The sequence below is a fragment of the Dermacentor variabilis genome, chromosome 2 (genome assembly GCF_050947875.1).
Source record: "Dermacentor variabilis isolate Ectoservices chromosome 2, ASM5094787v1, whole genome shotgun sequence".
Taxonomy (NCBI): Eukaryota; Metazoa; Arthropoda; class Arachnida; order Ixodida; family Ixodidae; genus Dermacentor; species Dermacentor variabilis.
The window spans coordinates 137108642-137130937 of record NC_134569.1 but is presented as its reverse complement, the minus strand read 5'-3'; positions in this window follow the sequence as shown (position 1 = coordinate 137130937).

The window sequence follows — 22296 nt, the reverse complement described above, 5'->3', positions numbered from 1 at the left end:
GACGGGCAATTGAGGAGCAGTGCAATGCGTCCAGTGAATGCACATTCACAACAGGCACAGGTGACACAAAATGAACACAGTAAGGATTAATATATATCAACAAAAATAGGTAATTGCGGGGTAAATACTAGACAGTTGGCGACAAAGTAGAATAGATTTAATTTATAAAGATAAGGGGGAGAAGGATGGAATTCACTCGTATAGGCCGTTGACAATTGGTAATATACAGGCTAGCAATACAGGCAATCAAATTAAAGCTGCAAGCATAGGCAGGGAATAATGTCATTTTGGAAAAACCTCAGAATGGCTTCAGAATAGGTGGGCGCTTGGATGCTAACTTGTTTGTTCTTACTCAGTGTATTGAAATATCAAAAGTAGACAACAGACCATTGTATGTGGCCTTTTTAGACATTACAGGAGCCTCTGACAACGTAGACCGCAACATTTCATGGGATATTCTGGAAGGGGAAGGCTTAGGTGACGTTTGTCTACAGCTTTTGAGAGAGATTTACCTAGAAAATACCATTTGTGTTAAACGGGAAGGGATGAGGAGTGAGGAGAAAGTTGATATCAACAAAGGACTGAGGCAGGGATGCCCTTTATCCCCACTGCTGTTTATGATGTACATGGTGGGGATGGAGAGGGCGCTAGAAGGAAGTAATATACGGTTTAGCCTTTCATACAAACAGGCGGGTACAGCAGTAGAGCAGCAGCTTCCAGGTTTCTCTTATGCGGGCGACATTGTGTTGCTAGCTAACAAGCAAAGTGATTTGCAATGTCTAGCTAATATCTGTGGATAGAAAGGCGAGAATTTAGGTTTTAAATTTAGTGTTAGATAATCGGGTGTTATGGTATTCAATGAAAACAGTGAACAGACAGTGACAATACAGGGCCAGGAAATACCTCGGGTAACAGAATATAAATACCTTGGTATACGGATAAACGAAAGCAATGGATATATGGAAACACAGGAAAAAACAATAACAGTGAAGGGGAAGAGAAATTCAGCCATAATGAAGCGCTGCACAGAGTGCTATGGGGATACAATATGTACGATGTGCTCCGGGGTACGTGGAAAGGTGTAATGGTTCCAGGACTTACTTTTGGTAATGCGATTGCACGCTTGCTTGAAATCGGGTACAATCAGGACTCGACGGGAACCAAAGGTCAGTGGGTCACCTCGCATTGGGCGCTCACAGGAAGACTACAAATGAAGCTGTGCAGGGTGATATGGGCTGTACTAGTTTTCAAGGGAGGGAAGCTCGCAGTAAAATTGATTAAGAAGAACGACTGAGGAATATGGAAGAAAGTAAGTGGGCTGGGTGAGTGTTGAGATATTTGTACAGGAAAAACATTGATTCACAGTGAAGGAAAATAACTAGCTTGACGAAAATAACTGGCGGCTCTTCTGAGTCTCTAAGGTGCGTTTCTGTAACCGCATACACCCCTATTGATTCTCTATTTAACTGCTCCTCAATCTCTGCCCAGTTTTCCTTTCATCTGCCGCCCTGCATGTTTATGTAGCCTATTGCATGGCGAGCTCTCTTTCTTGCTTTCCTCCTTTTTCTGTTATCCACGGTGATGCTCTTGTGAGGTTCCCCTAGGGGACCTTCTTCATTACTACTACCTACTCTGGCCTCCTGAGAGCCCACGGGGCCCCTAAAGAAGCAACAGCGCGACCACCAAGTTGCCAGCCCACTACTCGTGCCAGCCTGTAATTGAAGTGGATCCCGTCTTGTTTAAAACCAGCACACCTTCTCACTTCCCTGTTTACTTTGACAACCTCAAAGCCTTTCTCTCGGCTCATTTTCCATATCGCCTCATTAGCAGCCACTACGGCTCTTTGTACAAGACTGTCACGCACAGGCACCTTTGGTACCGTGAACACCACAATCTGCACCTGAGGAAATAGCTCGCGCAAGTCATCCACCTCCTTCGCCAAGCGCTGGCCTAGTCCTGTCCCTTTCCTGCTTAGGACGTCATTTAGCCCACCTGCTACTATGACAAGGTTGCGCACGTGGGCATTTTCCACGAGCTTTTCTTTTGCTCGCTCCATGACAGAACCTAGTGTCCGTCCTGGAAATGTCCCTGCCGCCACTCTTTTATTGCCTTTCACCCTCTCCACAATTACTTTTGAGCACCCAGCCAGGTTTGAGTCGCCGGCGATAATCACCCTTTCACTCTCTCCTACATCTCTCTGCTCCCCTTTGTCCTTTTCCGCGTGATTCGGACTCGACAAGGGGCATTGTCCCCTGGGCTCCTGCCTTTTCCGCGTGGCGGCCTCAAGGTAGGTGCCGTTCTTTCCAGCTAACTCTTCATCACGCTGCACGCATTCCACGTACTTTGCTGACACTCCCTCTCCTGTCGCGTCGGGGGTCTGCGGTCCATTGTCACGCACATTCTCGTTCACAATGGCGGCCCTGTTCAGCTTTTCCACGGCTGCTTCAAGTCTCTTTTCAACTACCTTTCGTGCATCACGCTCCCTGTTTAGCTCGTTTTTGAGCTCTTGCACCTGTTTGACAAGCTTTTCCTGGAAAGCCTCCATTTTCTGCAGCCTAGTATCGACATCACATTGTGTGCCTGTTGTTTCGACGCCCTCTCCATTCTTACCCGTCTCCTCTTCTGCCTTGAGGGACCCCCCGCGCACTGCCTGCTTTCCCGGCTTTCTGGCCATGTATTGCACGGCTTTTTGCAAATACTATAATACTATAATAATGCTACCACTGATGCAAATACTATATCAATGCAGAGCACGTGCATTTTACCAAAAACCGATACGCACAGGATCCAAATCCTCAAAATGCCTCAAAGCAACTCTCACCACTGTTTCAAAAGCAATCGATGCCGCGGAAACCGAAGGTATGACACGCTCTCGCACGCGCTCAACCACGCTCTCACTTTTCTACCAAAACACACACAGTACAACCACTAATAGTTTAGTTTTGCCACTTCCAAGCTACCATTTAAAGACCACAAACACTCAACGTCCCACCCGGCTGCACGCGTACAAGCACGTGGCGCGAAAGGACGCTTTAAAACCATCCTGCAAAACCAAATGTACACGAAACAAATCCGCTCACCTGAAATACGAGAGACAGAGAAAAAAAAAGAGAGAAAGGAAAACCACTGAATTACTATTTAAATGAAAAAAAAAATCTGCAAATCCAAAACAGAAGCAAACTCAAAGCATGCATAAAAACTTATTTCGACGCCGCCACGGAGCCCCGAAAAGCACGTCCATTCGCCACAATATCCAAACCAAATGCCATATTGCTACGCAGTGGCGCCATCTATGGGCAGTCGACTGCCCATAGATGGCTCTGCTACGATAGTCCTGAGCCGTGCTGTTATTCTTTGAGAAGCGTTCAAACTGTTAGCTGCAGATTATGCGCACTTGGTTCTGTGGATGAGGTTTCCATCTACCAATAATATAGCTTTAGTTAGCAATAACAGAGTACCTTACAGTGTGAACTATACTTGTCCAGCAAAGCGACCATTTACGAACTGTGCGAGCATCCTAAGCAGTGGTAGGTTCTGGATTACAGATATCTTTGTTCTATATAGCGCATGGTCCAAGCATGCGGCATCAACGTTTATGGATCTATAGACGTTGTGCGGCGTGACTATGCGAGGTCGTACTGTGGCGTTAGCCCGTTTTTCCTTCTTTTTCGAGAAAGAGGATGATAACCTATCTTTTTTTTCGGTTGTGTTCGTTCCATTCTCTACGACGAACTCGCACGTATTACGGAAATTTTGTCCTCAAAAATAGCCATCACTTAATTTTATGCGATACATATAGGATATTATGGCTTTTCAGGGAAAAAAGGCAATGCCGAAGCACATAACTTATATATGTATCATGCTGGTTCACCAACCGCAGTGATCGCTGTGTTGAGCTGCGCCATCGGCCTCATGCAGGAGGCTAGCGCAGAAATATAATAATTTCAAGCCTACTATACTTGAGATGCGTCAGAACGATGCCGGTGTATCACAAATATTTGATAGGCCGACGCCGCGTCGCTATTGGCCTAATAGCATCACGTGGGCCCGCGCGCCGTGCATCAACGCCATTTTTGCTCGAGAAGCGTCTACAGAGTTAGGGTGTCTAGATACCCTAACAGAGTGACGAGGAGCGCATGTTGGCGCCGTTGTTACGCTTGAGCAGTGTGGGCGGCGCCACGTTCGAGGAGGGAGCGTGAAAGAGAGAAGAAACGAGGAGGAGGGAAGGCAGAGGAGGAGAGTGTCACAACTTTACGAAGTTTAAGGTGCTTTAGCCGAGCACCCTTTCCTCTTCGCCCGATTTAAAGGTCTATAAAAGGGGATCATTGTTTCCGCTGTCACTTGCAATGCAATGCAGCTCTTGAAGCGTGTGGTAAGGCGCGCTCGCAAAGTTCTTCACCTATTACAATACGCCTCCCTCACACGTTGTGCTTGTTGCTTTGCTTGTCAAAGATTGTCTGAATCCTGGTGGCGCAGGTGGGGTCATCGTTTCTTGACCTCTGTAGTCAAATTAGTGGTTTACGATCACCAGATAATTGTTTATCTGTTTTCTTGCGGCTAGGCTGGCCGACGGACTTGGAGTCTGACGATGCCCCCAGCACTCCACATCCAAAGATTTCGTCGGCCTGCAAAGAAATGATATTCGTGCAGGCGTGCGATTTTGATATCTGTAAGGCTGATGTATTGCTGCATCGTTTCCCGCGCTGAAAGCTCGAAAAGCCCGTCGAGTTGAATTGCGGGGCATTTGAAAATACAAGTCTAATAGCAGGCCACCAAAACAAGTTCCGCGCCTTTGAGAACAAAAAATGACTTCACCTATGCTTTTAACGTATATGCATGATGTCACTTTATTTTTTTTTATTTCGCCGGAAGAGTTCTCTCGTCACACAGATGGCGCTGAGCCCCATGAAAATTTGGTCATGGGACTTCATCGTGCTTTTTTTCCCTTTTTTTAACCTAGGTAGGACGTTAGGCAGTATATAGCAGGAGCTTGATGGCACAACCCACCAAAGGGGGCGCTCATAACATCCATCCGCCGATGAACCGCCATGTTTCAACGTATGAGCTTCTATGGAAGCTTCGCTACCAGTTACATTTACCTTGTGTCTTAGCTCCAGGTAGCAGTGCAGCAACACCGCTCACAAGTGCTTGCACATTTCTGATGGCTGTGTTACACGCGAGCACTTGCCTTCTTCAACTCCCGGCTCGCTTTAAAGGTTCTTTATCTTTAAAAAAGTCGCAGTTTCTCCCGCAATGCAAAGATAGATTCAGATAGCAAATTAGTAGAGAGCTAACAAAGTAGTTATAGTAGTTTGATCAGTCATATAAACTTGTAAACATTCGCTTACTAACTAAATTAACAAGCACGGTGTCAAGCGCGCGCAGGTAAACATGATCATAACATATCTCGCTCAATGACCGCGTAAACTCGCTCAGTCAAAACGCTGGAGTGAGAAAGCGCGGCAGCAGCAGCGAGCGAATTGACCTTCGTGCTGCCTGTCGCTTTGAAACTAAGCGTCGAAAGAACAGGGCATACGAAGTTGCAAGCATCGCTTTCAGGGTACGGCGCCCGCGCTGCCTCGCCGTACGCCGCAGCAGCCGGAGTAGAACGTCCCCGCGTCCCCCGATGCCTCGCCCGCGATGGAGGACGGCGCGCTTCATCCCCGCTTTCCTCGTCTCGCACTTTGCCAGTTCTGTGTTAACCACATCAGCGACGTGGGGATGGGCATTGTCGTGGGGCAAGATGACCCCATGCGTCAATTTTCCACGTCGTTTGTTCTTGATTGCGTTACGAAGCCGATTCAGCGTTTCACAATATCGGAAACGATTGATAGTCTCTCCAGGTTTAGCACATTTGATCAGTAATGGCCCCCTGACGATCGAAAAAGAAAAGTCAACAGCACCTACCCGGCGGAAATGACGGCCTTCGCTTTTTTGGGGGTGGTGAATTCAAATGTTTCCACTGTAAGCTTGCTTTGCTGTCGTTTTCAGGCTCGTAGTAGTGGCACCATGATTCGTTTCCGGTCACAAGTGCAGTCAAGAAGTCGTCGCCCTAATTGTGATACCGGATCAGATGAGTCAACGCAGTGCCGAAGCTCTCCGTCTTTTGGCGGGGGTTCAAAATCTTGGGCAACCATTGCGCACACATGAGCCAATCACCGAGATGCTCGTGAATTATGGTGTGAACCGAACCGTGACGTATGTTCACACGCTCTGCCAGTTCATCGATGCTTATCCTCCGTCCTTGTCTAATCAACTCATCAACCTTTGCAATTGTGTTTTGGGTGATTGCACAGTGGCTTTGGCCTGATCTTGGATCGTCTTTGTAACTTTCACGTCCTTCTTTGAACCGTTTGCTCCAACGCGTCACGGTGGCCAACGAAATGCAATATTCACCGTACACGGCAGCCCTACGGTGACTTTCTTTTCGGGAAATACATTCAGCTGTCAAAAACCTCACTGCACCACGCTGTTAAACTTTTGGAGCGTCCATTATGTCACGCAACCATGTTCAACCCAGTGTATGAGAGCATTAAAGAACATTTATCCTCACACCTGCGCATGTCTTTGAGAGATGCCTGTGTGCCACATGCATGCCTCGCAGATAATGGACCGAACGATTATTGCGCGGTGTGGGTTGGCTCACTTTCATTTGACTCGCCCTCGCAATTGAAAAATCTGAAGAAGCTCGCCGAGCAAGCGGTACGCTTGCATACAGAGGAATTATTCCCGCTGTTTTCTCGTTGAAACCCTTGAGAGCGACCATGTATGAGGTGACCAGCAGTAAGTACGCTTTCGCCTTCGATGAAACACCTCGATTCGAAGCCACAATCGAGAAACTTGAGAACAAACAGCACAAGCGAAGCTGCCGCCGTGACCCTGAAAACCCTGAATATCGTAGCCATCTTTGTGTTGCCAGCGGGAGCGGTTTTTCGCAGGCAGGTCCATACGGTCAGAGAAATCTGAGGACGTTTTGCAGGGAATTTTGCTTCTAAATGACGAAACATAAGAGTCACTGGGGCGCACGTAAGTTAAGGTTTGCCGCTTCGCAGTGCTATAGGGCCGTCGGCGACTGGAGGAGTACGTGCCACATATAGGCACGCTCTGCGTATGCGCCGCCCAGCCAGAATATATGAAGTATGACCTGGAAGTGAATATTCTACAATACAATGGATTCGCGATAACAACGTGTCATTATTCATTGGTCCGAGGCCGCTAAAGCGGCATCCCTATATCCCAACCCCGACGCTTGGCGCCGGTAGCTTTGCACCCCCCCCCCCCCCCTTAGCAGGACCTCTTTTTCAGGCCTGGTGGTGAAGCATAGGTAAAGAACAACTACTGCAGGAGGGAAAATAAAGTAGTAATATAAAAATATGTTCAGCACGAATATTGAACCACTTACCTTCCAATCATGCGCTCAGTGCTGTGTGACCGCTTCTCCACAGGACGCTTCTTTTTAAAATGTTATCTACTGGGATTTGCGAATAGCAGTTTTAGAGACGAAATAGAATACGAATAAAATAGTGCAAGGAGTGAAAAGGATCGAATGGAATATCGAATATTTTTCAAATAGTTTTCGTATAATAACCAGCCAATTTCACGATAGATGTGAAACGGCCTTCCGGTAGCATTAGGTCTCCTTCAAAGTTCCGTTCCTGGCCCTGTCCTTTTCATCATATGCACTAACGAGTTTCCTTTGCGTGTGTTTTGTTACATCTGTATATTCACCGACGACCGTGTAATCGAGCTAGCACTATAATCTAATCTCTCTGACAAATCCGCTCTGCAGACCGACCTTTTCTTTAATATATATTTCACACGACTGCCTTAAAGACCCCTATGAGGGGTATTACGTGATGGGTCAGATACAGAATCAGAATTCACAACTGATACGCACACATACAGGGTGCTTTTCTTTTAGCTTCACCAAATTGTTAAAATTTGTCTGTGGCCGTTGGACGGATTAGTGCCAAAGTGGAATGAGCTTGAAGTACAACGCATGTGTGAGCAATTTAGCTATAATCTTGGCAAAACTGTCACAGAGAGATTTCAATTGCTTAGCCAAGCATACGGAGAGGACCGTATGAGCCGCATTCGGTGCTATGTGCGGTTTAAGCGTTTTAAACAAGGCAGAATGTCGGTCAGTGACGATCCTTCTTAGCTTGGGCTACCTTCCACATCAGCAGATGATGACCAAGTGGAGAGAGTTCGTGCTGTGATTCGTGGAAATCGTCGTTTAACTGGTCTAGTAGTTGCTGACGAAGTGGATATCAGTGTAGGATCATGCCATCAAATTTTGAGTGACAAACTTGGGATTTGTCATGTCACTGCAAAATTCGTGCCGCGTTTGTTGAATGACGCGGTTGTTGAAATCAGCCAGGAGCTGGTTGTCACTGCCAATGACAATGAAAACTTCGTTAGGAACATCATAAGAGGCGATGAGACGTGTGTTTATGGCTATGATATTGAAGCGAAGGTGCAGTCGATCGTCGCAGTCGGTGCATGGGCAAAGGGCCTCCTCATCCAAAAAAAAAGCACACATGAGTCGGTCAAGACTCAAGGTGAACTCAAGGTTGGTCGTGCTTTTAGACTGGGAAGGTGTTGTCCATCAGGAAGTTGTACCACGTGGTCAGATGGTAAGCAAGGAAGTCTACCAGGTAATTCTAGTGCGTTTGAGCGATTCTGTGGCCATTAAGTGGTCTAACATGTGGGAAAACCAGACCTGGATGCTGCGTCATGACAATGCGCCGGCTCACGCGTCGCTCTTTGTGCCCAGCTTTCTAGCAAAACGTCACAATCCCTTTGTGTCCCATCACCCATATTCTCCTGACCAGCAGACTTTTTACCTTTTCCCAAACTTAAAACCACGTTGACAGGATGTCGTTTCGAAATCATAGAGGAGATTCAGGACAATGCGACTAGAGACCTGCCCGCCATCCCAGCAAATGCGTTCCAGGAGGCTTTCCAAACATGGAAGAAATGATGGGAACAGTGACAGTGTATTGCCAGTACAGGGGATTACTTTGAGGGGGACTGTGCTTAAGATGTTGTACAATTAATAAGCAATAAACATGTTATAACGAAAGTTCGGTTTCTTTTTTGAACACACCTCGTATATATATATATATATATATATATATATATATATATATATATATATATATATATATTATAATACCGAGACCGATCAAGTAGTGTAGATCAGTGTAGGATCATGCCATCAAATTTTGAGTGCCGGCAGACTAGATCTGTCAGTCCCGTCGTGGGATTAGCCTGGTGCGCGTTTTATCGCGCTTTGCTGGACCAAATAAAAGTTTATTCACTCACTCACTCACTCACCGATCAAGTTGTCCAGCGCTCTTTATTCCAAGAAAGGCAATGCCCCAGCTCACGCGCGAGGAAGTAGAAGAACAGGGAAGATGATGATGGCTATGTACAAATGAAAATGACGAAGTACGTTAATAGTGCTTACACTAACTTCCCCTTGTCATGGAAGCGGCCAGCCTGGTCGCAGATTAGAGATTATCTAAACGTGGAGTGAAGGGCTTCATCCGCAAGATGTGAACGATTTCGGCATTCCGGCGGCGCCGGTCAGTCACGGAGTGTACTGGGCGGACGAGATAGTTCACTGCAGATGTTTGCTGCACGACGGTGTATGAACCAATGTAGCGTTGAAGGAACTTCTCACAGAGGCCTGGGGTGCGGACTGGAGTCCAAAGCAGGACTTGGTCTCCAGGGTGAAAACGTAGGTCACGGCGTTTGTTGTCGCAGTGACGCTTGCGCTCAGCTTGGGTAGCTTCTGTGCTTTGCCGGGCGATTTGACGGCAATGTGCAACTCGGGCAGCAAAATCTTCTGGAAGTGACGCGTTAGGCGAAGAAGGTGCTACAAGGAATTCTCTGTCGAATATGGTGGAAGGAGATCGTCCATACACAAGGAAGAAAGGGCTGTAGCCGGTAGACCGCTGAATAGCAGTATTATATGCGAATGTCACAAAAGGAAGAATTTTATCCCAGTCAGTGTGGTCAAGATGGATGTACATGGAAATCATGTCAGACAGCGTGCGGTGGAAGCGCTCAGTAAGGCCATTGGTTTGCAGATGATAGGTAGAAGTAGATTTGTGGACGGTATTAGCGGCCCGAAGAACTTCCTCGAGAACTTGTGAAATGAACGCCTTGCCACGGTCACTGAGAGGAACGCGAGGAGCTCCGTGGCGCAAGACGATGGAGCGCAAGAAAAAGTCGGCGACCTCAGAAGCGGTACCGGATCGCAGAGGGGCAGTCTTGTCATATCTTGTTAAATGGTCGACCGAAGTGGCAATCCAACGGTGACCGGAGGGTGTCAACGGCAAGGGACCACATAAATCAATACCAACAAAAACAAAAGGTGCGTCCGTACAAAGGAGAGGTTGTAGTAAAGCGGCAGGAGGGGATGTCGAGCGTTTGCGGTGCTGACATGACGCGCAAGAGGCAATGTATTTGGCCCCCGTTGTGGAGAGGCCAGGCCAGAATCAGCGGGTCTTTATGCGGTCGTAAGTCTTGTGGAAGCCTAAGTGGCCAGCCGATACGTCGTCGTGAAGTGCCTCTAATACTCGCAGGCGAAGGCAGCGAGGTAGAACTGGGACCCACCGGTGACCTGTTGGGTGGTAAACGTAGCGGTGTAGCACGCCACCTTGAAGGCGGAATTGTCCAAGTTGGCGTCGCAAGCGGCTGTTGGGTGGGTCGGCGAATCCACTAAGGCGATCCATGAGAGCACGACAGTAGGAGTCGGCCCGCTGAAGCGAGACGAAATCAGAGCGTGATGAAAGCGTAACTTGGTCCAGGGGCGTTATCGAGAGCTGTGGTGTGAGGCAGGCGTAGCACCGGAACGACGTGGTGGGGAAGACGAAGGCGCGTTACCGGGAGAGAGTGTGAGTGGGGAGCGCGACAATGCGACGACATCCTGATGACTTTTTCCAGACTTGTACGTTATAGTAAAGTCATATTCCTGCAAGCGGAGTATCCAGCGTCCTAAGCGTCCTGACATGTTTTCCATTGATGACAGACAACATAGAGCAGATGGTCGGTGACGATGGTGAAGTGGCGGCCGTAAAGGTATGGGTGAAATTTCTGAATCGACCAAACGATAGCCAGGCACTCTTGCTCTGTAATGGTGTAGTTCCGCTCAGCATGAGAAAGTGTTCGGCTGGCAGATGCTATGACTTGCTCTTTAGAGGCTGCATTACGTTGCAGAAGTTGTGCGCCAATACCTTAATTATGCGCTTGCGTCAGCATGGAGTATGGTGGGGGCTCGATTATCGAAGTGGCGAAGCACGGGTCCGGAAGTAAGATGTCGCTTAAGAGCTTGAAAAGCCGACTCGCAGTCGCTAGTCCATGTGAAAGAGGTACCGGTTACCAGTAGCTTGTGTAGAGGAGCTGCTATTGCAGCGAAGTTGCGTATAAATCGACGAAAATATGACGCCAAGCCGAGGAAACTACGTAGATCTTTCTGTTGCTGGGGGCGAGGAGACTCGAAAACAGCACTAATCTTTTCGGGGTCTGGCTGGATGCCTTCTTTTGAGACGACGTGACCCAATACTTTTATAGTCTTGCTTGCAAATTTGCATTTTTTTGTATTCATCTGGAGACCAGCATTTGCAAGGCACTTGAGAACTTCGTCTAATCGATGAAGATGGGGGCTGAAGTCAGACGAGAAGACAATATCGTCCAGATAACAGAGGCAGGTCTTCCATTTTAGACGACGAAGTACGTTGTCTATCATGCGCTCAAACGTGGCAGGAGCGTTACAAAGGCCAAAAAGCATCACGTTAAATTCATAAAGTCCATCTGGTGTAGCGAATGCGGTCTTTTCTTTGTCAGTCTCGTTCATCGGAATTTGCCAATATCCTGATCGAAGATCAAGGCTGGAGAAATACTCCATCCCTTGTAGTGTGTCCAAAGCGTCGTCAATTCGAGGTATTGGATATACGTCCTTGCGTGTGATCTTATTGAGCGCTCGATAATCGACGTAAAAGCGAACGGAGCCATCTTTTTCTTTACCAGGACCACGGGAGAAGCCCATGGGCTAGATGAAGGTCGTATTATCTTCCGCGCAAGCATATGTCAGCAACCTGTTGTTCAATGACCTTTCGTTCGGACGGCGATACACGATAGGGGCGTCGTCGTATTATAGCGGAACCATCGGTTTCGATGCGGTGTGTAGCCGCAGGTGTTTGGCCCAACAAAGGGGAACAGCTATCGAAACAGGCTTTGTGCTTTGCCAAGACCACCATTAAGGCTTCGGACTGCGCGGCTGTTAGGTCAGAACCAAGAACGGCTGGAGGAGGGAAAGAATCATCCAAACCTGAGGTTGGTGCTGGCGATGAAGAAGGGCAAAGCGTGACTATAGAGATAGGTTGAATGTCGGCGAGGGTTGCCACAGTCATCTCTTTGGGCAGCATCACAGGATCTGGGGTCGTGTTGCAAGCAGACAGAAGGGCGCGGGCACGTGAAAACCGGACGAGACAGGTGGCAATGAGAATTCCGCGAGAAGTACAGCGGGAAGAAGGGGCGACTAGGGCGTCTCCGTCGGCGATCTGACTGGATGTTACGGCTACAACGTCTTCGTGACCAGGACGCAGGACGTAGTCTGCAGCCATGGCCAAGTTCACGCATGAAAGCGAAGAATCCGTAACAGGCGCAAGCGCTGTATCCGTGATGTGGACAACTTTCTCTCTACATGAAATGACGGCTGAATCAGAATGTAGGAAGTCCCAACCAAGCATAAGTTCATGGATACACGTTGGAATGATGATAAACTCAATGTGCTGGCGTATGCCGTCGATGAGAACACGAGCAGTACACTGTCCGTCGGGGTGAATGAATGCATTATTAGCACCACGCAAAATAGGTCCAAGATAAGGCGTTTTTACTTTCCGGAGCCGGGAACACAGATCACTACGAAGAACAGAAACGGCGGCACCGGTATCGATGAGAGCTGACGCGGGAACACCTTCGACAGTTACAGAAAGCATGTTAGCCGGGCGAATATAGGAGGAATTTTTGAAGACAGATAAGGAGCAGTTTCCCCTCCAAAAGCTGCAACAGTTAGTTTTCCGAGTGCTGGTCGACAAGATGGGAAGTGGGGCGAAGCGATGATGTACAGCGCCGGTAAGGAGATGGAGAACGACGTCTGGGCGAACGGGAACTATGAGGCAGATTGGGGAGCAGCTGGAGGAGACGGACAACGGTGTTGAGGGAACGAGTACGATGCGGGATAGTAGGCGTCTGGTCGGCGAGTGCGCTCTCGCTCTGCATAGCCTCGTCTTTCATCCCGCTGGCGACGGTGGCAGAAGCGAAATATATGGCCACGTATACCACAGTAAAAACAAATCGGACGAGGTGGACGTCACTGAGGGTAGGATGGCGCAGCAAGTGCTCTGGTTCCCATCGAAGCCAAATGGTCATAGTCACGGACGTCAGTAAGCACGGAGGTCACGGTAGGGGTGGGTAGCGAAGCAACATCCTCGTAGGTAGGTGTGGGGCGCGCTACCGGAGCAAGATGCGTTGTGGTTGTAGTCATTGCTGCCAACTCTTGCTTTACGACCTCGCGCAAGGCGAAGGTGGGGGTTGGGGCGCAGGAAGCAGGTGGACGCCTTAGGTCTTGTAGTTGAAGCTCTTCGCGGATGATGGTGCGGATAAGAGCTCGTAGATCTGGAGAATGGGGAACCTGAGGATCGCTGCTGTCATGTGGAAGACGAATAGACTGCAGCCCGTCTAGGCGTCGACACGTGGAAGTTATGTCTTGGACAGAAGCCGGATTTTGCACGATTAAGGCGTTGAACGCGACAGACCCAATGCCTTTTAAGATGTGGCGAACGCGTTCGGCTTCCGTCATGCTAGGATTCGCACGGCGGCACAGAGCCAAGACATCCTCTATGTATGAGGTGTAAGACTCTTGTGGAAGTTCCCAGCTTCTGTTTGGCGACTTCTGCACGGCCAGACGAGGAAGCGAAGATTTGCCGCAGCTTGGACGTAAACGTGGACCAATCCGCGATGTCAGATTTGTGGTTGAAAAACCACGTCTTTGCAACACCGGTCAAGTAGAATGCGACGTGCCTCAATTTCTGGGTGTCGTTCCACTTATTACAAGAACTCATGCGGTCGTAGTGGTCGATCCAATCGTCGACGTCATCACCGCGGAGTCCCGCAAAGAGAGGGGGATCGCGCTGAGGGCTCGTCACAGTTTAAGAGGGGGCCGCAGGCGGGGTTGTCTGTGTGGTAGGGTTAGAGGCGCCGGAAGGGCCTGGGCTGGAAGTGTCCATCGTTGTAGGGGTAGTTGCTGGGCGCAGGCGGCGACCGGAACGGAGCTCCAAGGAGGACGGGAACGAGAGAGGACGTCGGGGTCTTGACGTACCTCAGCCACTTTATAACACCGAGACCGATCAAGTTGTCCAGCGCTATTTATTCCAAGAAAGGCAACGCCCCAGCTCATGCGCGATGAAGTAGAAGAACATGGAAGATGATGATGGCTATGTACAAAGGAAAATGAGGAAGTACGTTAATAGTGCTTACTATATATATATTGTGACGCAGCAGTTGTCACGACGTTTATTCCGCGTCAAAGATGCGGCGAACCGACCACACCCACCACACGGATCACACTCGAGAGCCAGCCCCACAAGCGATGATGAAGAAGAACCCCGTATGAACTCCACATGATGATGATCATGTACAGATGACAAAGAATCGCTTTAAATTCCCACACGCGAGTCCCCTCGGCGAGAGCGGCCATCCTGGCCGCAATTCAAAGGAGCGGCAAACTCCTCGTGAAAGGCTTCATACGGGAAACGTGGACAACCTCAGCGGCGCGGCAGCGGCGGTCATTTGGAACAATAACTGGTAGCACGCGATAGTTAACCGGAGAAGTCTGCTCCAAGACTCTGTAGGGGTCGATGAACAGAAGCTGAAACTTGTCACACAAGCCAGGAGTACGAACTGTTGTCTGGAGTAGTCCTTCCTCGCCAGGGCGGAAGCACACGACGCGATGAGAGGCGTCGTAATGCTGCTTGCGGCTCTGTTGCCGTGCTTCGGTGTTGATGCGGGCGAGCTGGCGACAACGCAGAATGCGGGACACATATTCTTCACAGGGGGATGGACATTGATGGACAGTTGGCGCGAAGAAAGAGACGTCAAGACAGGAACAGGGCGAACGACCATAGACAAGGTAGAATGGCGAGTAACCGGTCGTGCGTTGAACGGCGGTATTATATGCAAAAGTCACGAATGGCAAAATTGCGTCACAGTTTCTGTGATCCGGATCGATGTACATGGCTAGCATGTCTGACAGCGTGCGATGAAATCGCTCTGTGAGGCCGTTGGTTTGCGGATGGTAACTGGAGGTAGTCTTGTGGGTGGTTCCGGAGGCTCTGAGTACTTCGTCTAGTAGTTGCGAGAGGAATGCTTTTCCATGGTCGCTCAGAAGAACGCGAGGAGCACCGTGGCGCAGTATTAAGGATTGAAGTATATGAATGCAGCAACTTCAGAAGCTGAGGCAGAACTAACACAAGTTGTTTCGGAGTAGCGGGTCAAGTGATCAACGGCTGTCACAATCCATCGTTTACCGGTGAGAGTCACAGGAAGAGGACCGTACAGGTCAATGCCAACGACCTCAAATGGTTGCGACGGACAAGGAACCGGTTGCAGTTGTCCGCTTGGAGCTGATGTAGGGAGCTTTCGACGCTGACATGGGGCGCAGGAAGCGACATACCTCGCTACACTGGCGGGCAATACAGGCCAGTAGGAGCTACCTTTGATGCGGTCATAGGTTTTCTGGAAACCAAGGTGACCAGCAGTCATGTCGTCATGAGAAGCCTGCAGGACATGAGCACGTAAAGAGCGTGGCAGGGCAGGAACCCAGCGCTGACCGTCAGGGTGATAGACATGACGGTATAGGACGCGGTTCTCAATCTTAAATTGCGTCAGCTGTCGACGAAGGCGGGCGTTAGGCGGGCGCGAAGCTTCTTGAAGGTGGTCTATGATGCGCCGACAGTAAGAGTCGGCAAGTTGATGAGATTGGAAGGATTTGTTGTCGTGCGGAGGCATCTCGTCGACAGTGGCCAACAAGAAAGCATGTGAGGAGGGATCGTGCGAAAGCTTGTCACGGATGGTAGTTTGAGGTCCATTGCATGGTGTCGTAGGAAGTGGACAGCGAGAAAGCGCGTCTGCATCTTGGTGTTTTTTTCCGCACTTGTAGGTAATAGTAAAGTCGTATTCTTGCAGACGAAGAATCCACCGACCAAGTCGTCCAGACAAGTTCTTCAGCATTGAAAGCCAGCATAATGCATGATGGTCTGTAACGATCGTAAAATGGCGGCCGTGAAGATAAGGTCGAAACTTCTGCACAGACCAAATGATAGCTAGGCATTCCTGCTCCGTGATGGTGTAATTCTTTTCGGCGTTTGTCAGAACGCGACTTGCGTATGCGACGACCCTCTCACCTAAAGTGTTGTCTCGCTGTAGGAGAATGCCACCAATGCCGTGACCACTAGCATCCGTATGCAGGAGGGTAGGAGCAGCTTCATCAAAATGGCGTAGTACTGGTTCAGATGTGAGAGCGCGCTTCAGATGGGCGAACGCAGATTCACATTCGGGAGACCACACAAAGGGAACATTAGAACTCAGTAATTTGTGCAGAGGTGACGCTATTGAGGCGAAGCCTCGTATGAATCGGCGAAAATAGCAAGCGAGGTCTAAGAAACTACGCAAATCTTTGGTGTTTTCGGGACGAGGGAAGTGCTGAACTGCCGAAACCTTGTCAGAATCAGGACGAATGCCATCTTTGCTCACAATGTGACCTAGTACCTTGATCGTCTTGCTCGCAAAATGGCATTTCTTGGTGTTTAGCTGAAGTCCAGCGTTGGCAAGGCACGTGAGAACTTCATCCAGACGTTTCAGGTGCTGAGAGAAGGTTGACGAGAAAACAACAATATCGTCCAGGTAGCACAAGCAAGTCTTCCACTTCAGGCCGCGAAGAACGGTGTCAATCATGCGCTCGAACGTTGCGGGCGCATTGCAGGGGCCGAATGGCATGACATTAAACTCGTAGCGCCCATCTGGTGTTTAAAACGCTGTTTTCTCTTTATCGTCCTCGTGCATAGGTATCTGCCAGTAGCCGGAACGCAGATCGATGCTGGAGAAGTACTCGGCACCCCGCAGGGAATCCAAGGCATCGTCTTTCGCGGCATAGGGTATACATCCTTGCGTGCGATCTTGTTAAGTGCTCGGTAGTCGACACAAAATCGAACAGAGCCGTCTTTTTTTCGAGCCAAAACAAGGGTGGAAGACAAAGGGCTAGCAGAGGGGCGTATTATGTTCCGTTGAAGCATGTCGGTGACGTTCTCGTCAATGACTTTCCTCTCGGCTAGCGATACGCGATATGGTCTACGGCGCACGATGGATGTGCCATCTGTCTCTATCCGGTGCGTCGTAATCGAAGTCTTTCCCAACGAAGCTGAATGCGCGTCAAACGAAGCTTCATGTTTTTGGAGCAAAGCAAGCAATTGTTGTGACTGCGAAGGTGTCAGGTCGGAACTGATGGCAGCCGCAAGAGCTGACGGAGATGCGGCCCGTCCGGTACAAGGAACTTCAGAGGAAGCTGGTTTAACGGAAACAACAGATATAGACTCCGATTCAGCGGCGCAAGTGAGGGATGAGATGCAAGTGAGGGAAATATTCTCATCCTTTAGGGATGAGAATATTTTCGGATGTCGAGTTTGTAGCGTAGAGAAGTGCAGAGCCATGATCAAACCACACTAGCCCTGATGCAAAGGCTATTCCTCTTGCGAGACAGCGTGCAAATGGTAATATGAGCACGTCGCCGCAGTCAATGACGTCAGACGTGATGGTAACGATGCTTTGATGGCGAGGAGGTAGCACGGTATCTTCTGCAGCAAGCAAGTGAAGTGGTGCGTCATCTGCATGAAGTGAATAGGTCGTGTCGGTCATGTGGAGAACGCGTTGCCCGAAGCAGATGGAGGCGGAGGCCGTAGAAAGAAAATCCCATCCCAATATGAGCTGCTGGGCACACGAACTTAGCCCTGCAAATTGTACGTAATGCAGAAGTCCATCAATGTAAATACGAGCAGCGCACATGGTGATAGGTTGAATGGCGGCCCCTTGCCCAGCGAGTAGCGTAGGTCCATCATAGGGGGTCGTAACTTTCCGAAGTCGCGAACACAATTCACGGTGAATAACTGAAACACTAGCACCAGTATCTATCAAAGCTTCCACATGTACACCTACTACAACCAATATCATATTGCACGGACGCGATGGAGGAATTTCTGTCCTGTCATTCGATGCAGCTTTTCCTCCAACATAATTCAGTTTTCCGGACGACGCTCGGCGAATTGAGAAGCAGGTCTCAGTGGAAACGTAGAGCGGCGAAGGGGTGACGGCGAGCGGCGTCTCGCACGACGGTACGTGTGAGCCGTCTCGGATGCTACAGTAGGCGATGGAGAGCGTCCGCGCGGTGGACCATAAGGACGGCGTTGGTCATGGAAGCTCCCTAAACGTTGGAAAGTAGCTCCGGGCGAAAAGTCATCCCGTTCGTACACGTCATATCCGCGACGCTCGTCTTGCTGGCGCTTGCGGCAAAAGCGTGCTTTGTGGCCACGATAGCCGCAGTACTAGCAGATGGGACGAGGAGGACGCCACTGCGGATAGCTGGTTTGGTTAGGTGCGTTGGTGGTCATGGAACCCATGTGGGCCGGTGTTGGTTTTGGAGGCATCGGTGGAACGATGACTGCGGCTGCTTGTGCGTACGTTGGTGGGGCCGCAGGCGTTAGAGGATCCGTGTACGCTGCACCAGCCATGGACGCCAATTCCTCCTTGATAACATCTGGCAGATTGGTAGCCGAGGCATGAGAAGGCATAGGCCCTGCGGCTAAGCCCAAGATACTGTAGCTCTTCTCGAATTATTGTGCGTATCATTGCTCGTAACGTAGGGGCGTCGGCGGTAGTGTTTGCAGTGGTGTTTGGCTGCAACCGTACTGATTCGAGTTCGTCAAGGCGCTGGCAAGTAGCGACGATATCAGCGACGGTAGCGGGGTTCTTGATGGCTAAAGCATTGAAAGCAATAGCTCCGATGTCTTTAAGGATGTGGCGAACCCTGTCAGATTCGGTCATGGCCGTGTTCACGCGCCGACAAAGAGCAAGCACATCCTCGATGTACGACGTATAAGATTCCCCGAGTTGTTGCTTGCGGGTGTCGAACGTCTTTTTTTCGAGGGCGGAACGATCAGCCGGTGTGCCGAAGATTTGGCGGAGCTGCTGTTTGAAAGCGCCCCAGTTCGTGAGATCAACCTCATGGTTGAAAAACCAAGTCTTCGCTACTCCTGTCAGATAAAAGGCGACGTGACGTAGTTTGGACGCATCGTCCCAACGGTTAGCCGAACTCACTCGGTCGTAGTCGTCTAGCCAATCCTCGACGTCTTCACCGCGAAGTCCAGCAAACAGATGGGGATCACGCTGGTGCCCACTGACAACCCAATACGGAGAGGCTGGGGTAGCCGAGGCCGAGATGGTGGAAGTAGAAGTGCCTGTTGGCTCGTCCTGCGACATGCTGGCGGACAGCTGGCACAATCGGCGACCCGATCGAAGCTCCAGGAGGTTGAGCGGGGAGTCAGAGGACGGAGGACCGAAGAGCACACTCCACCACTTGTGACGCAGCAGTTGTCACGATGTTTATTCCGCGTCAAAGATGCGGCGAACCGACCACACCCACCGCACGGTGTCAGGATTGGGGGCTCAATCCCATCGCTCCTGATCCGTTGTCAAGATTGGAGTCCGGCATCTACTTAGGGCAGGTAGTGACGGCGGATCCGGATCATGAGACGGAAATAATCAGAAGAATAAGAATGGGCTGGGGTGCGTTTGGCAGGCATTCCCAAATCATGAACAGCAGGTTGCCATTATCCCTCAAGAGAAAAGTATATAATAGCTGTGTCTTACCAGTACTCACCTACGGGGCAGAAACCTGGAGGCTTACTAAAAGGGTTCTACTCAAATTGAGGACGACACAACGAGCTATGGAAAGAAGAATGATAGGTGTAACGTTAAGGGATAAGAAAAGAGCAGATTGGGTGAGGGAACAAACGAGAGTTAATGACATCTTAGTTGAAATCAAGAAAAAGAAATGGGCATGGGCAGGACATGTAATGAGGAGGGAAGATAACCGATGGTCATTAAGGGTCACGGACTGGATCCTAAGGGAAGGGAAGCGTAGCAGGGGGCGGCAGAAAGTTAGGTGGGCGGTTGAGATTAAGAAGTTTGCAGGGACGGCATGGCCACAATTAGTACATGACCGGGGTTGTTGGAGAAGTATGGGAGAGGCCTTTGCCCTGCAGTGGGCGTAACCAGGCTGATGATGATGATGATGATGATGATGATGATGATGATGATGAATTCGAAGGTAGCTGGCCCATGCCGTCGTCCAACTTATCCACGCTGAGGACGTTGATGAAGGGAAGGACTGCTTCTCATCGAGAACGAGGAATATGGGTTTATTTACAGTATTTAATCAGTCTAACATTACTGTTTGAGAAAGTACATCAGTCTAACATGACTGCTTGAGAGAGAGTCTCAGTCCAACATGACTGCTTAAGAAAAGTGTCTCAGTCCAACATGACTGCTTAAGAGAAGTGTCTCGAGCATCCGCACAATAGCAGTTTTTAAACACTCGGTCCTCCCGTGATACAAGGTGGCGTGAACGTTCGTTTAGTCATCGCAAACTAGCCGCCTCTCCGCAAGACGGTTTACACACACATATGCACACACACACGTGTTCACGGTTCGAAACCGACACCACACGAATTTCGTAGAACTCGGAGCCGTTCCGGGTAGCGCGTTGTCTTGCGTCTTGGTCGGTGCGTGGGAAGGAGCCTCCGTCGGCATTCCCGCGGCAGCTCCCCCGCCCGTAGGAGATCAGGTCCGCGTTGTCGTGTTGCGCACAAAGCCTGCTTCGTCGAACTCCTTCAGTCACAACGCATCCTAGCTGAAGCGACGGAGAGTGGAGGATGCGCGTATTGATACCAACACAAAGTCGACTTAGCCACGCCGTGGCTAGAGGTTGGCGGCGACGCTCCCGGAATGTTGCCTCCACAGTCGCAACTGGTTGGCAAAACTTGCACTGCAGCTGGCCGTTCTTAACAACGGATCACACTCGACAGCCAGCCCCACAAGCGATGATGAAGGAGAACCCCATATAAACCCCACATGATGACGATCATGTACAGATGACAATGAATAGCTTATAAATTCCCACACTATATATATATATATATATATATATATATATATATATATATATATATATATATATATATATATATATATATATATATATAATATCGGATACACAATAAAAAAGAACACGAAGACGATGACGTTCATTCCCTACCATTACATCGAAGCAGAATTAAAGGCAAGGGGCAAAACCATGGATGAAGCCGGAAACAACGTCGTCAAGTGCGAGTCGTCAACCGCCGCCACGCCCTCGGCCGTCGGGGTCGACGTGCGCACCGCGCAGTCGTCCCACTCCCGCAGCAGACTGCTCATGACCGTCGCATCTTTCACGCTGGCGGTTGCGTTCGTCGCCGTCGTGCTGCTGGTAGTCCCCAAGCGACTGGGGTTGACCCACCAGCGAGGAAAGGAGCCGGCTGTCGACTGCGGTGCCGAAATGGTCCCCGTCGTTTCCCTGCTCAGCGCAACCGGCGACCCCTGCACCGACTTATACGGCTACGTGTGCTCGACCGCGGAAGAGCCCGATTCCTCCTACCTGCCGCCGGCATTCAGGGTAGCTCTGGCGTGGGAGCTTGTAAGGGACGTTCGCTCCGCTGGTCGCGGAGCGGGCGTCGCCACGGAGAGGATGTCGTTGCTGCGTCAGGCGTTCTGGAACTGGCTAGGCCTGGACGAAGCAGAACGTGTCGCCGACTTCGCACGTGCCCTGCTGGGGGCGGGAAACGTGTCCGCGTCGATGACCATTCCGCAAATAGTGCGTCTGTTGGCCGAGATGAGCCTCAGATATGCTCTGACGCCGGTTGTGTCCTTCGGTGCGTCTCCGAAGCAGTTGGGGTCTGCAGCGACCACACTGAAACTCGAAAGCAACCCGCGTTGCTTGAGCGTAGGGTATCAAGAACACGCAGTTACCCTGGCTCTTCGCGCATTTAACGATGCTCTCAACACCACCGTGGAAGTCCACGATATCATTGAGGTCGACAAAGCCCTCAAGGCTTTCGGCGGAGGTGCAGGAGGTTTTCG